This window comes from Chiloscyllium punctatum, chromosome 2 (genome assembly GCF_047496795.1).
Source record: "Chiloscyllium punctatum isolate Juve2018m chromosome 2, sChiPun1.3, whole genome shotgun sequence".
Lineage (NCBI taxonomy): Eukaryota > Metazoa > Chordata > Chondrichthyes > Orectolobiformes > Hemiscylliidae > Chiloscyllium > Chiloscyllium punctatum.
Genome location: NC_092740.1, coordinates 28,179,568 through 28,194,389, shown reverse-complemented (window position 1 = coordinate 28,194,389; position 14,822 = coordinate 28,179,568).

Below are 14,822 nucleotides of genomic sequence, written 5' to 3'. Positions count from 1 at the left end.
TCAAACAAAAATGGTTACACTGTAATAGTAGGATAAATAGATAAAGTATTTTCCTGGGGTTGGGGAAGTCCAGAACTACAGGGCATAGGTTGAGGCTGAGAGGGGAAAGATTTAAAAAGACCTAGAGGGCAACTTTTCCACACAGAGGATGGTATGTGCATGGAATGAGCAACCAGAGGAAGTGATGGAGGCTGGTACAATTGCAATATTTAAGAGGCATTTGGATGGGTATATGAATAGGAAGGGTTTGGAGGGATATCGGCCGGATGCTGGCAGGTGGGACTAGATTGGGTTGGGGTATCTGTTCAGCATGGACAGGTTGGACTGAAGGGTCTGTTTTCATGCTGTCCATCTCTATGACTTGATGACTCTAATTACATTGACAAACAAAGATCCTTGGTACCTACATCTGAGGCATGTTGCAAAGTGGGAACATTATAGCGAGCATGAATAGGGTTTATTTACCATAACTCTATGGAAACTGACAGACTCGGGTTCAGTTTCACATAATCTGATTTTATTATGATATACTTCAACATGCACATGCTCATACAGTACTTTTAAAGATTAGGTTAATCCTTTACTTGACAGGATGCTCCTTACCCTAATTCTCCAATAAAGCTAAAGGCTACAGCTTGGATTTTTATTTAAATTGTTATGCATGACTGGATAACAAGTTTGACTAATGCTGGTCCTGGAAGACCTGCCTGCAGAATGTGCTGTCATAACATATACCAGGTCACTCTGTGCAGTTGATTCAAACAAAGCCACCAGCAGAAAGAGTGAAAATAATGTTTTTACACTGGAGAAAAAGGCAGCATCCATACCTTCCATTGATCTAGGATTTTTCTCCTAGTGATCCTGTAGCTGTGCAGAAGTGATGTACGTCGCTATGAAGCTTTGATCCAAAAACTCCAGCTGATATTGGTACCTAAAGTCAAGTTGGCAGTTACCTGAGCTCTGATGGTCACTGTGAAAGCTGACAAGACAAATCCTGTGATGGGAGGCAGTGCTGTTGCAGATCATGAAACTGACCACTCAGTCAGGTTGGGACAGACTAACATCCATGATCTAGTTGAAGCCTTAAGGAGAGTCGGATTTGGACTTCCCATGCTGTAAAAGAGACTGTGTAAAATTGTTGGCATGCTGCCCAGTGCTTCTTGTTCTCCCGATTTCACACCATAAGACCACAAGACATAAGAGTGGAAGAAAGGCCATTCGGCCCATCGAGTCCACTCTGCCATTTAATCATGGCTAATCGGCATTTCAACTCCACTTACCCACACTCTCCCTGTAGCCTTTAATTCCTTGCGAGATCAAGAATTTATCAATCTCTGCCTTGAAGACATTCAACATCCTAGCTTCCACTGCGCTCCATGGCAATGAATTCCACAGGACCACCAATCTCTGGCTGAAGAAATGTCTCCTCATTTCCATTCTAAATTGACCCCCTCTAATTTTAAGGCTGTGACCACAGGTCCTAGTCTCCCCGCCTAATGGAAACAACTTCCCAGCATCTACTCTTTCTCAGCCATGCATTATCTTGTAAGTTTCTATTAAATCTCCCCTCAACCTTCTAAACTCTAGTGAATATAATCCCAGGATCCTCAGCCGTTCACCGTTATGTCAGGCCTACCAATCCAGAGATCATCCGTGTGAATCTCCATTGGACACGTTCCAGTGCCAGTATGTCCTTCCTGAGGTGTGAGGCCAAAAATTGGACACGGTACTCTAAACGGGCCTAAATAGAGCTTTATAAAGTCTCAGAAACACATTGCTGCTTTTATGTTCCATCCTTCTTGAGATAAATGACATTATATTCACTTTCTTAATTACGAACTCAACCTGCAAGTTAACCTTTAGAGAATCCTGGACCAGCACTCCCAGATCCCTTTGTACTTTGGCTTTATGAATTTTTTCACCTTTCGGAAAATAGTCCATGCCTGCATTCCTTTTTCCAAAGTGCAAGACATTGCATTTGCTCACGTTGAATTTTTTCAGCCATTTCCTGGACCACTCTCCTCTGTACTACCTGCCTGTCCATCTAACATCACATCATCAGCAATCTTTACCAGAATGCCTCCAGTCCCTTCATCCAGATTGTTAATATACAAAATGAACAGCTGTGACCCCAACACTGAACCCAGCGAGACACCACTTGTCACCAGCTGCCATTCCAAAAAAAACCCTTTTATCCCAACTCTGTCTTCTGTCCAATAGACTCTCCTCAATTCATGCCAGTAGCTCACCTCGAACACATGGGCCCTCACCTTACTCAGCAGCCTCCCATGAGGCGCCTAATCAAAGACCTTTTGGAAGTCTAGATAGATAACATCCACTGGGGTTTCCCTGGTCTAACCTACTTGTTACCTCTTCAAAGAATTCTAACAGGTTTGTCAGGCACGATCTCCTCTTACTAAATCCATGCTGACTTATTCTAATCTGACCCCACACTTCCAGGAATTTAGAAATCTCATCCTTAATGATGGATTCTAGAATTTTACCAAGAACCGAGGTTAGGCTAATTGGCCTGTAATTTTCCATCTTTTGTCTTGATCCTTTCTTGAACAAGGGGGTTACAACAGCGATTTTCCAATCATCTGGGACTTTCCCTGACTCTAGTAACTTTTGAAAGATCAAAGTCAGCACCTCCACTATTTCATCAACCACTTCCCTCCAAATTCTACGATGTAGCCCATACGGGCCAGGAGATTTATCAAATTTTAGACCTTTTAGCTTTTCTAGCACTTACTCTTTTGTAATATCTACCACACTCAACTCTGCCCCCCACCGACTCGCCTTAATTGTTGGGATGTCACTCATGTCTTCCACTGTGAAGACTGACGCAAAGTACTTTTAAGTTCTTCAGCTATTTCCTTATCACCAGCACGAGGATTCTTGCATCAATTTGAGATGCCTAACATCTAATTTTGTTTCTTCTGTATTGAAAGAAGCTTATACAATCATTTCTAATATTACTGGCTAGTCTACCTTCATATTTGATCCTCTTCATCCTATTTCTCTTTGTTATCTTCTGTTCATTTTTGTAGTCTTCCCAATCTTCTGATTTCCCAGTGCTCTTGGCCACTTTGTAGGCTCTCTCTTTTTCTTTAAACATTTTCTGACTTCCTTCGTCAGCCATGGCTGTCTAATTCCACCCACCTCCCCACCTCCGCTCCCCCCTCTGCTACGCTAGATAATCTTTATTTTCTTTGGGATGAACGTCTGTACTGTGTCCTCAATTACACCCAGACACTCCTGCCATTGTTGCTCTACTGTTTTTCCCACTAGGCTCTGCTTCCATGAGCCTCCTTCTGTCTTCTGGGCCTTTAGACCTCTCTGTAAAAGGACTGATGTGCAGTTTCTGGAAAAACTTTCTGATGACAGAACCCAACACACTATTTAAAAAAACCAAAAGAACAGTGGATGCTGTAAATCAGCAACAAAAACAGAAGCTGCTGGAAAAACTCAACAGGTCTGGCAGCAGCTGTGAAGAGAAATCAAAGTTTGAAGTCCTGTGACCCTTCCTCTGAGGAACGTTATCTTTGATTCCTCTTCACAGATTCTGCCAAACCTACTATGCTTTTCCAGTACCTTCTGATTTTGTTCCCAAAACACAAGGAGCCTGATTGTTTTCAAAAATATCCAAGCAAATATCAGGAACAGGTTATACCACAATTGTTTAACTGCTTCTGTTTACCAGAATGTTCACAGCATACACATTCTGTACCTTTAAATGAATATTGTTATCTGATAAATGTATCAATTGTTGTGTCGTGTAATGTTTTAAAATTTTATTTCGTGGTGTTATAATGTTGCTTTGTAATTTTACAAAACATACATTTACTATACAACATTACTTAAATAATCATGGGTAACAGATGCAGCCATTAAATCTGACAGCCCCAAACAGACTAGGCTTTGTTGTTGTGCAGAAGTTCAGTTGTATTTTTAAAGGACACTGAAAACCATATAATGTATTGTTGTGCATGTTCATGAAGTGTGACAACATGCAAACGAAACAAACCCTACCAGTTTTTCAATGGATGAAGAATGAATAGCAGCACTGGATATTTAAAGGAAGTCAATGTACCATTAATAGCACAATCATTCCATCCCCAGACCAACACTACTTACTTCTGACTCGTACCAATGCATTCATTCTAAAAAGCACTTTGGAGGTGCTGTTGCTGGCTCCGTGTGACAGGCACTGCATCTATTATCGCATCAGTTAAACAAGAAGGTGAACATCTGTTCTTCTTTGAAGTGTTTTATCTAATGATATTCTGTGTCCATCAGCCATACTGACGTTAAAAGAGCAAGCATCCCCTAGTGAGGTGTCTTATGAAGCTTCTTGTCACAGCAGAGATGCAGTGTAAACTGACAAGGTCTGTGGCATGAGGATCACATTGTAGAGACAGTCAATTGTGCCTGCCACTACACTTGTATTTTATAGACTGGTAATAAAAGAGGTTCAACTCCATATACAGAACATATGAGTGCTCGGTCAGGAAAGTATTTGTTCCAATATTATCTAAGTGTGATAGCTAATGTGAAGCTCCATTTGCAGGTTTTTCCATTAATTAACCACTTGCAAAAATCTACCATATCTTTTTGAAATTTAAATTGTATGGCTGCAATTTAGTTTGAGTTTATCGTTGGTATTTTCATGAAACCTCAAAGTAATAAAGTTCTAACTAGAACAACCAATTAACAAAAGTGAAAGCAATTATCCAAACTTTGCAGTGTTTTCTGCACTAAAAATAAAGCTTACAAGTGAGAAAGCAGCACAATCTGTGCTAAACACAAAATGCACACTACTGAAAGAATTTGCATTAGAGTTTTGATCAGCATGTTAACTCCATTTCTCTCCATAGGTGTTTCCAGACCTGCTGAAAATTTCCACCACTTCCAGTTTTTTTATTCACTTGTGTGATGTGGGCATTGCTATCTGGGCCAGCCATTTTTGCCGTCCCTAATTGCCCTTGAGAAGGGAGTGGTGAGCTACCTCTTGAACTGCTGCAGTCTACATGCGGTTGATTGCCCCACAGTGCCCTCAGGGAGGGAATTTGCTGTAAATGAATTGCATAACAAATAAAGATGGTGACTGAAAGACATGGAGTTTTGTGCTTGTCAACATTAGTGTTGGGGAGTCATAATGATAGACTTTCAGTCAAACTAGTCCACGCCAACCATATTCCCGAAATAAACTCGTCCCACCTGCCTGCATTTCACCCGTATTTATCCAAACCTTTGCCATTCATGTACATATCTAAATGTCTTTGAAATGTTGTAACTGCACCTACATCGACCACTTCCTCTGGTTGTTCATTCCATACATGAAACACTCTCTGTATAAGAAAATTGTCCCTCTCACCTTAAAAATATGGCTCCTAGTTTTGATCTCCTCTGTCTACAGAAAAGACCTTTGCTATTTACCTTATCTATTCCCCTCGTGATTTTATAAACCTCTTTTGACACACCCCTCAATTTCCTATGGTCCAGTGAAAACTGTCTCAGCCTTTCCAGCCTATTTTTTATAACTCAAACCTTCCACTCCCAGCAACAACCTGCTAACCCTTTTCTGAACGTTCTCCAATTTAATAATCTCCTTCCTATAGCAGGGTAAGCAGAATTGCACACAGGACTCCAGAAGAGGTCTCGCCAATGTCCCACACAACCTGAACATAATGTCCCAACTTCTTTACTCAAAGGTCTGAGCAATGAAGGCAAAAGTGGGAAAGGCTTTCTTTACCACTCTGTTTACCTGTGATTTCAAAAAAAATTACGTACCTGAGGAGAAAGACACTAAATTATTGTTTTGAGTACTTAATGCTGTGGAGACAGGGGTAGAGGAAAGCTCAAGAGACTTGAGTACCCAATCTGGATTAGGATCTCTGGGAAGCAATGAAGAACAGTTGGAGGTACTGTCTTTTCGAGGTGAAACTGAGGCCCTTTTGGCCCTCTCTGTATACTGAAGGAATCAATGATACTATGTTCAGGAATGAACAAACCAAACATTAACACCTTCAAGTCTCTCTGCATAGGTTAATTACCTCGGTTCACATGGAGAATTGGCACTTGCAGGACGACCTGAGAGGCAGCCATTTCTTTCAAGTTTACTTTGCAAAGGTCAAGACTTCAGGGCAGGAATGGAGCAAATTTTAGAATAATAACCACAAAATAAGTGATAGATCTTGAAAATTCGGAATGCTTTAATCAAGAAAATTCATAAAGCTCTTCAATTTATTGATTTGACACAAATATAAGGAAAATTCTCAGCATGTGTATCTCACAATCTTGTTGGAAATATTACACAGGCCCAGGCACTGATCCATAGATTAGTATGAACTATCAAGAGGACATTCTTGCCACTCTCATGAAGGCTAGCAGGCCAGACGGGGGTGATCCCGTGTCTCTGTACTTGAGTAGGGGCGGGGACAGGGAAGAGACTCGATGAAGCTCATTTTTAATAGCTATAAACATTAAATACTAAACTGCTTAACTATAATTTTTACAAAACAACCCAATACGACGTAGGAGTCAGAATAGGTTATCCAACCCCTTGAACTTATTCCTGCAATCCACTTCCCTCATAATCAATTAGATCAAGAATGATTTCCATCTAGCACTTCACTTCCCTTATGGCTCAATCTACTTCCCTCATAAAAATCTATCAATATTAGCTTTGAACTTTTCAAATAACTGAGCCTTAAATAAATGTGTAGAATCATCGAGTCATAAAGATGCACAGTACAGGAACGGACCATTCAGTCCAACGTGACCATGCTGACCAGATATCCTAAATTAATTTAACCCCATTTGCCACCATTTTGCCCATATGCCTCTAAACCCTTCCTATTCATACCCGACCCAGATGCCTTTGAAATTTTGAACTTATAGAGGTTTATAAAATCATGAGGGGCATGGATACGGTGAACAGACACGGTCTTGTCCCCTGGGTGGGGGAGTTGAAACCTATAGACCAGCTTCCACCACTTCCTCCGGCAGCTCATTCCAAATGCACACCACCCTCCACATGAAAAATTGCCCTTTCAGTCCCTTTTAAGTCTTTCCACTCTCACCTTAAAGCTATGTCCTCTAATTTTGGACTCATCCACCCTGGGAAAAAGACCTAATCTATTTACCCTATTCATGCCCCTCATGAATTTATAAACCTCTCAGGTCACCTCTCAGCCTCCGACACTCCAGGGAAAACAGCCCCAGCCTATTCAGCCTCTCTCTATAGCTCAAATCCTCCAAACCTGGTAACATCCTTGTAAATCTTCTTGAAACCATTTCAAGTTTTGCAACATCCTTCCTATGGCAGAGAGACCAGAATTGCATGCAGTATTCTAAAAATGCCCTAAACAATTTGGGACGGCACAGTGGTACAGTGGCTCAGTGGTAGCACTGCTGCCTCATGGCTGCCTCACAGGAACCTGGATTCAATTCCCGCCTTGGGCAACTGTCTGTGTGGAGTTTGCATATTCTCTCCATGGCTGTATGGGTTTCATCTGGATGGTCCAGTTTCCTCCCATAAGTCAATGATGCACAGGTCAGTTGAATTGGCCGTGCTAAATTGCCCATCGTGATTGGTGCATTATTCAGGGGTAAGTGTTGGGGAATGGGTCTGGGTGGGTTACTCTTCAAAGGGTCAGTGTGGACTTGTTGGGTCAAAGGGCCTGTTTCCATACTGCAGGGAATCTAATAGATCAATCTCCTCTATGCACAACATGACCCCCAATGCCTATACTAAATGCAATGACCAATAAAAGTAAACATGCCAAACGCCTTCTTCACTGTCCTGTCGACCCAGGACTCCACTTTTAAGGAACAATGAACCTACACTCCAAGATTTCTTTGCTCAGCAACACTCCCCAGGACCTTACCATTAAGCACATAAGTTTTGCTGTGTAGAGTTTCAGATTCTCACTATTCTGTGTGAAGAGTTGTTTTCTGATATTATTTCTGAACTGCTGAGTTCAAATTTTAGGGTTACACTTACTTTGGTCTTCTTCACCAGACAGCTCCAAATTGTTTATTTAATCAACTGTTATAAGCTTAACTGTTAGTTAAAAATCACATAACACCACCTTATAGTCCAACGGGTTTACTTGGAAGCACAAGTTTTCACAGTGCTGCTCGTTCATCAGGTGGTTTTGGAGTAAGATCATAAGACACAGAATTTATGTCTTATGGTCCTGCTCCACAGCTACCTGATTAAGGAGCAGTGCTCTGAAAGCCATGCTTCCAAATAAACTGTTGGACTATATGGTCCTGCTCCAACAGCTACCTGATGAAAGAGCAGTGCTCTGAAAGCAAGTGCTTCCAAATAAACTTCTGGACTATAACCTGGTGTCGTATGATTTTTAACTTTGTCCAACACTGGCTCCTCCACATTTAACCATCATAAACACCATAAATAAATCAGCCTTTAATCCTCTGTACGCTGATTTCTGTTTTTGCATTTAATTTGGCAAATTGCAAAGTTTGAACATATTTAGGTAGCTTTCCTCAAACATCGCTTTGATATTTGAGCAAATATCAATCTTTCTTTATTCTTTCATAGAATGCAGGTGTCACTGGCAAGTCAGCATTTGTTACTTCCTCAGGAGGCTAAGGAAATTTGAGATGACCAAAAGGACTTTTACTGATTTTATAGATGCACCATAGAAAGCACCCTTTCTGGATGCATCACAGCACAGTTTGGCAACTGCTCTGCCCAAGACTGCAGACACGACAGAGAGGATTGAATGTAGCACAGTCTATCACACAAACCAGCCTTCCATTCAGTGACTGCATCTACATTTCCTGTTGCCTCAAGAAAGCAGCCAACATAATCAATTCCCCTCCCACCCCAATTAATATTCTCTTCTGTCAGGCAGAAGATATTAAAAAAATTGAATACACATACAAACAGATTCAAGAATAGCTACTTCATCGCTGTTATCAGACTTTTGAATGAACCTCTCAAACGTTAGTTCCGATCTCTCCCTCTCTCTCTGTCAAGACATTCTCTGCCACTGTCATGTTCTGTTCTGCTCCTCTGATGCACTTTTTTATGGTATGATCTGCCAAAATAACACTTTTCACTGTATCTTGGTACATGTGACAACAATTGCCATTGAACAGAACTGCTTGCTTGATCAATGTGCAGTTAAGAATCACTGTGGATCTGGAGTTGCATGAAGGGCAGACCAGATTAAGACAGCAGATTTCTTCACCCAAGGAGTGGCGAGCCTGTGGAATTCTCTGCCGCATAAAGAGGTTGAGGCCGTAACAAGAATTAGATAGGGAAGAAAGTGGGAAGAGGGTACTGAGTAGAATGGTGGAGCAGGCTCAAAGGGCTAAAGTGTCCCACTTCTGCTCCTATTGTTTGTGCTTGTTTGTTTCCCTCCCTAAAGGACATAAATAATTTGGACGGGTTTTTTCCAACAATCAACAATATTTTCAACATTACTGTTAGATTGGCTTTTCAGATTCCAGATTTATTAACTTAAGTTCCACCAGCTGCTGTATTTGGAAATAAACCACTACCCCAGTGATAGAAAGAGAAGGGCAGCATATTATTGAAATGGTGATCTGTTGGGGAGTGTGGATGGACAAAGCGTGGATATGGGTGTCTATGAGAATAGACAGGTAATCAGAATGGCAAATGACATATTGGCCTTCATTGCAAGGGGTTTTCAGTGTGAAGTAAGGATGCCTTACTGCAGCTTTGGAAAGCTTTGGTAAGACGTGAAGTATTCTGTGCAGTGATGGTCTCCTTCTCTAACAGAGGATATACAGATTATAAAATGAGTCGAACTCAAGTTCACTTGGCTTATACCGGGGAAATCAGGAATTACATTGAGGTGAGATTGGTTCAACTCAGTTTGCATTCACTAGAGTTTAGAAGGATGAGAGGCGATCTGACTGAAATGTTTCAACTTCTAACAGGGCTAGACAGATTAGATGTAGAAAGGATGCTTTTCCTTTTGGGAAATCTCGAACCAAGAGTCATAGTTTCAGAATTTGGAGTAGGTCATTTTAGACTAAGATGAGGAAACATGTCTTCATAATGAGGATGGTGGATCTGCAGAATTGTCTACTACAGAAGGCTATGGAGGTTGGACCAGTGAATATATTCAAGAAAAAGATTGGTAAACTTTCAGATGTTCAAGGCATCAAGGGTCATGGAGACAATGCAAAAATAGTGTTTGAGATCAAAGGTCAGCCAATCATCCTGCTTTTTGTTTCTGTGTTTATATTATTATGGACTTCAGGATTCTTAATGTAATGACACTACCACTATTCCACCACTTTCCCTAAAAACCTTAGTTTTAAGTTTATGATGTAGGGAGTGCAGGAACATCAAGCCACTCCTGCTGATACAACCTCAGAATTTTAAATATGACAACATGATGACTACAGATAAAATAAACCAATCTGTCGACAAACAGAACAGAAAGAACTTGCATTTACATTACAGTCATGTCCTGAAACATTCTGCAACAAATGAATTATGTTTGAAATGCGGTCACTGCCATGCAAGAAGAATGATCAATCTCATAATTCAAACTGTATTTAAATAAGGTTGCAATAGACACATCTATCTATGCTTTCATTGCTCTTGCTGATCATAACATGAATTCCAACTCTTCCCTCCTGTGTGGAGAATCTGATAACATTATCCTTAGCATTGAACTGTTGTAACATCAAAAATAACTTTCCACAAATGAAACTCTTATTTAATGCGTCTGCATTTTCATGCACTATACAAGCAGGGAACAATGGGACACAGAGATCATTCCACGCGTAAAATTTTCACAATCCATTTGTCACTTCATTACTCCTATAATGAGAATCCTGCACTTGAGATAAAATGTTTTTTGACATTCCCATTACACATTTTCTCCTTCATCAGAAGAAAGGTTCATTGATGTTGTTTAACTCTTCATGCTTATCGATCCCATCTGTTACATTATTTAATATCCATTGGATTTCCTCTCTGAGACTGCATACTTTACACTGTTCTGCATCACCCATTGCTGTGTCAGAGATACAAATCCTTCAACAAAAAAATACTTCATTGGGGATCTGGTACAAATCTTACCTTCACCATCCAAACTAAAATGATATGCAACAATAGATGGTACTACAGCAGAGTGGAATAAAAACGTACCAGGCTAATAATGCATTTTGACACGTAATAGCATTGATAAGAAGCTCCTGCACCCCACAAAAAGATTGATGATTAGAATGTGCTTTAGAAGCTCCAGATGCTCTGGAAGAACGCAAGAAGTAAGGGCAGGCGGAGGTGATTCAGCCCCTCAAGCCTGCCCTGACATGGTATTAGATCACAGCTGATAATTCCCAGGCTTCAACTCGTCTTTCTTGCCAGCTGTTCATCACCCTCATCTCCTTGATATTTCAAAACATCCATCTACCACGTCCATATATTTTCAGTGATTTAGTCTCCACAACTCTCTGATCGAGTTCTATGCATTCACTGCATTGTGGGAGAAGACATGAACCTGCATCTTAGTTTTAAATGAGTGTCCACCCATTCTGTAATTATGTCCTTCAGTTCAAGGTGTCCTTACTTGTGGAAACACCTTTTCAAAATCAACACTGTCAAATCCCCTTTAGTTCTTCTATGTTTTAATAAGATCACCCTTCATTTTTTAAAATTATAATGAATAAAGGCCTAACATATTTATATATTCTTAATAAGGCAATCACTTCATCCCAGGAATTAGCTTAGAGAATGTATTTTGAACTGCATTCAAAGCCAGTATATCATCTCTTAAAAGTGGGGACCAAAACTGTAATTAGTATTTCAAGTGCAGCCTCACCAATGCCTTATATAATTGCAACAAGACTTCCCTGTTTGTTAATTTCAAACCCCCCCGCCTCTTCCCCCCATCAATGAAGAACAAAATTTCATTTGTCTTGTGAATTACTTGCTGCAGCTACACACTAATTTTTTGTGTTTCAAGCACAAAAACACCCAAATCTCACAGCAGTTCAATTTTTGAAGTCTCTCTTTTCTTAAATAATACTCTGCCTTTAGATACAAAGTTGATACGAAGTTAGGTGGACAGGCAGGTAGTACTGAGGAAGTGGGGAGGCTACAGAAGGATCTAGACAGTTTGGGAGAGTGGTCCAGGAAATGGCTGATGGAATTCAACGTGAACAAATGCGAGGTCTTGCACTTTGGCAAAAAGAATAAAAGCACAGACTTCTTTCTAAATGGTGAGAAAATTCATAAAGCCAAAGTACAAAGGGATCTGGGAGTGCTCGTCGAGGATTCTCTAAAGGTCAACATGCAGGTTGAGTCCATGATTAAGAAAGCGAATGCAATGTTGTCACTTATCTCAAGAGGGTTGGAATATAAAAGCACCGTTGTGCTACTGAGACTTTATAAAGCTCTGGTTAGGCCCCATTTGGAGTACTGTGTCCAGTTTTGGTCCCCATACCTCAGAAAGGACATACTGGCACTGGAACGTGTCCAGCGGAGATTCACACGGATGATCCCTGGAATGGTTGGTCTAACATATGAGGAACGGCTGAGGATCCTGGGATTGTATTCATTGGAGTTTAGAAGATTAAAGGGAGACTGTGCTTTTCCAGCATCACTCTAATCTAGACTATGAGCTATGTTGTTGCCAACACAATATGATTGACCAGGATTATCCAGGAAAAAACATTTTGGCATCCCAGGAAATAAAAACATGTTTTTAATAATTTAAATTCCATTGGACGTATTTACTGACTAATAATAAAAATATTGGTGACAGGAGAGGGGAAGGTGGTTTGACAGGGCAGGCTGTTGAAGACAAAGAGGAAACCTCCAGGACTTGATCTGAGTAGAATTTGCAAGCCTAGCAGCCAACGATGGGAAATCCCAGGGTTGGCCATCTCTATCCCAACTTCCAGTGAGCTTCCAAATTTCTGCTGACATATTGTGATATATATTGATATATCTTAAAAAGCCTGGATGGGAGCAAGAAAAATACACTGGACGTAACCACAAATGTGGGATATCAATATTGGCAGACATTTTTTGAAAAATAAATGGGTAACAAATTTTGAAAAATGTTTATTTGCCAATCAAAACTCACTTTCAAGACACAAGACCAACCAATAATGACATAAGATGAAGAGCAATAGAAATTGCTGGAGAAATCAGCACACCTAGCAAGGTCTGTGGACATAGAAATGGTTAAACTGTCGAGTTCAATGACTCATGGGAAAAGTTCAAGCATGTTCTCTTCTTTCAATGAGTCATTAGATTTGAAACATTAACTCTGTTTTTCTCTCCACAGATATTGCTGCACCTGCTGAGCATCTCCAGCACTTTCTGTTTTTTTTCAGAACTCCAGCATCCACAGTATCTTGCCTTTATGTCAATGACACAAGACAGTTGACAATCATGCTATCAATAATAAGGAACAATAAACAATAGAATGAAACTCCTTGATTCTCACAAACTGTAGCAAGCAAGGAGGTAGATGTCTGAAAATCTCTCAAAATTGAAGAGATGCAGTGAGTGTGGTGCAGCTCAAATTTGGATATATCTTTTTTTCAAAATTGAGACAAACATGTCATCGAGTCATCCAGCATGGAAACAGACCCTTCAGTTTAACCAGTCTGTGCCGACCATAATCCCAACTATACTAGTCCTATCTGCCTGCTCCTGAATGATATCCCTCCAAATATTTTTAATTCATGGGCTTATCTAAATGTCTTTTCAACATTGTAATTGTACCCACATCCACCACTTCCTTCGGAAGTTCATTTCATACATGAACCATTCTTTGAAAGTTGCCACCCAGGTAAATAGTGCAGTGAAGAAGGCATATGGTGTACTGGGCTTTATTGGTAGAGGAATTGAGTTCCGGAGTCCTGAGGTCATGTTGCAGTTGTATAAGACTCTGGTGCGGCCTCATCTGGAGTATTGTGTGCAGTTTTGGTCGCCATACTATAGGAAGGATGTGGAGGCATTGGAACGAGTGCAGAGGAGGTTTACCAGGATGTTGCCTGGCATGGTAGGAAGATCGTATGAGGAAAGGCTGAGGCACTTGGGGCTTTTCTCATTGGAGAAAAGAAGGTTTAGGGGAGATTTGATAGAGGTGTACAAGATGATTAGGGGTTTAGATAGGGTTGACAGTGAGAACCTTTTTCCACTAATGAAGTCAGCTGTTACTAGGGGACACAGCTTTAAATTAAGGGGTGGTAGGTATAGGACAGATGTTAGGGGTAGATTTTTTACTCAGTGGGTTGTGAGTTCATGGAATGCCCTGCCAGTAGCAGTGGTGGACTCTCCCTCTTTATGGTCATTTAAGCGGGCATTGGACAAGCATATGGAGGTTATTGGGCTAGTGTAGGTTAGGTAGGCTTCGGTCGGCGCAACATCAAGGGCCGAAGGGCCTAAACTGCGCTGTATTTTTCTATGTTCTATGTTCTATGTTCTATTCTGTGTAAAAAATTTGCACCTGATGCCTTTTTAAAATCTTTCTCCTCTCATCTTAAAAATGTGCTCCCTTGTCTTGAAATCCCCCATCCTAGGGAAAAGATAACTCTATTTATACCTCTCATTATTTTATACACTTTCATAAGGTCACCTCTCAACCTCTTATAATCCAGTGAAAAAAGTCCCAGCTTATCCAGCCTTTCTTTATAACTCAAACATTCCATAACCAGCAACATCCTGGTAAATATCTTCTGAACCCTCTCTAGCTTATTAATAACAGGAGACCAAAATTAAAATTTTGGAGAGTGTTGTGAGAAAAGTTAAATTATTTGAAACTCATTGCTTTATTTAATATATTAAG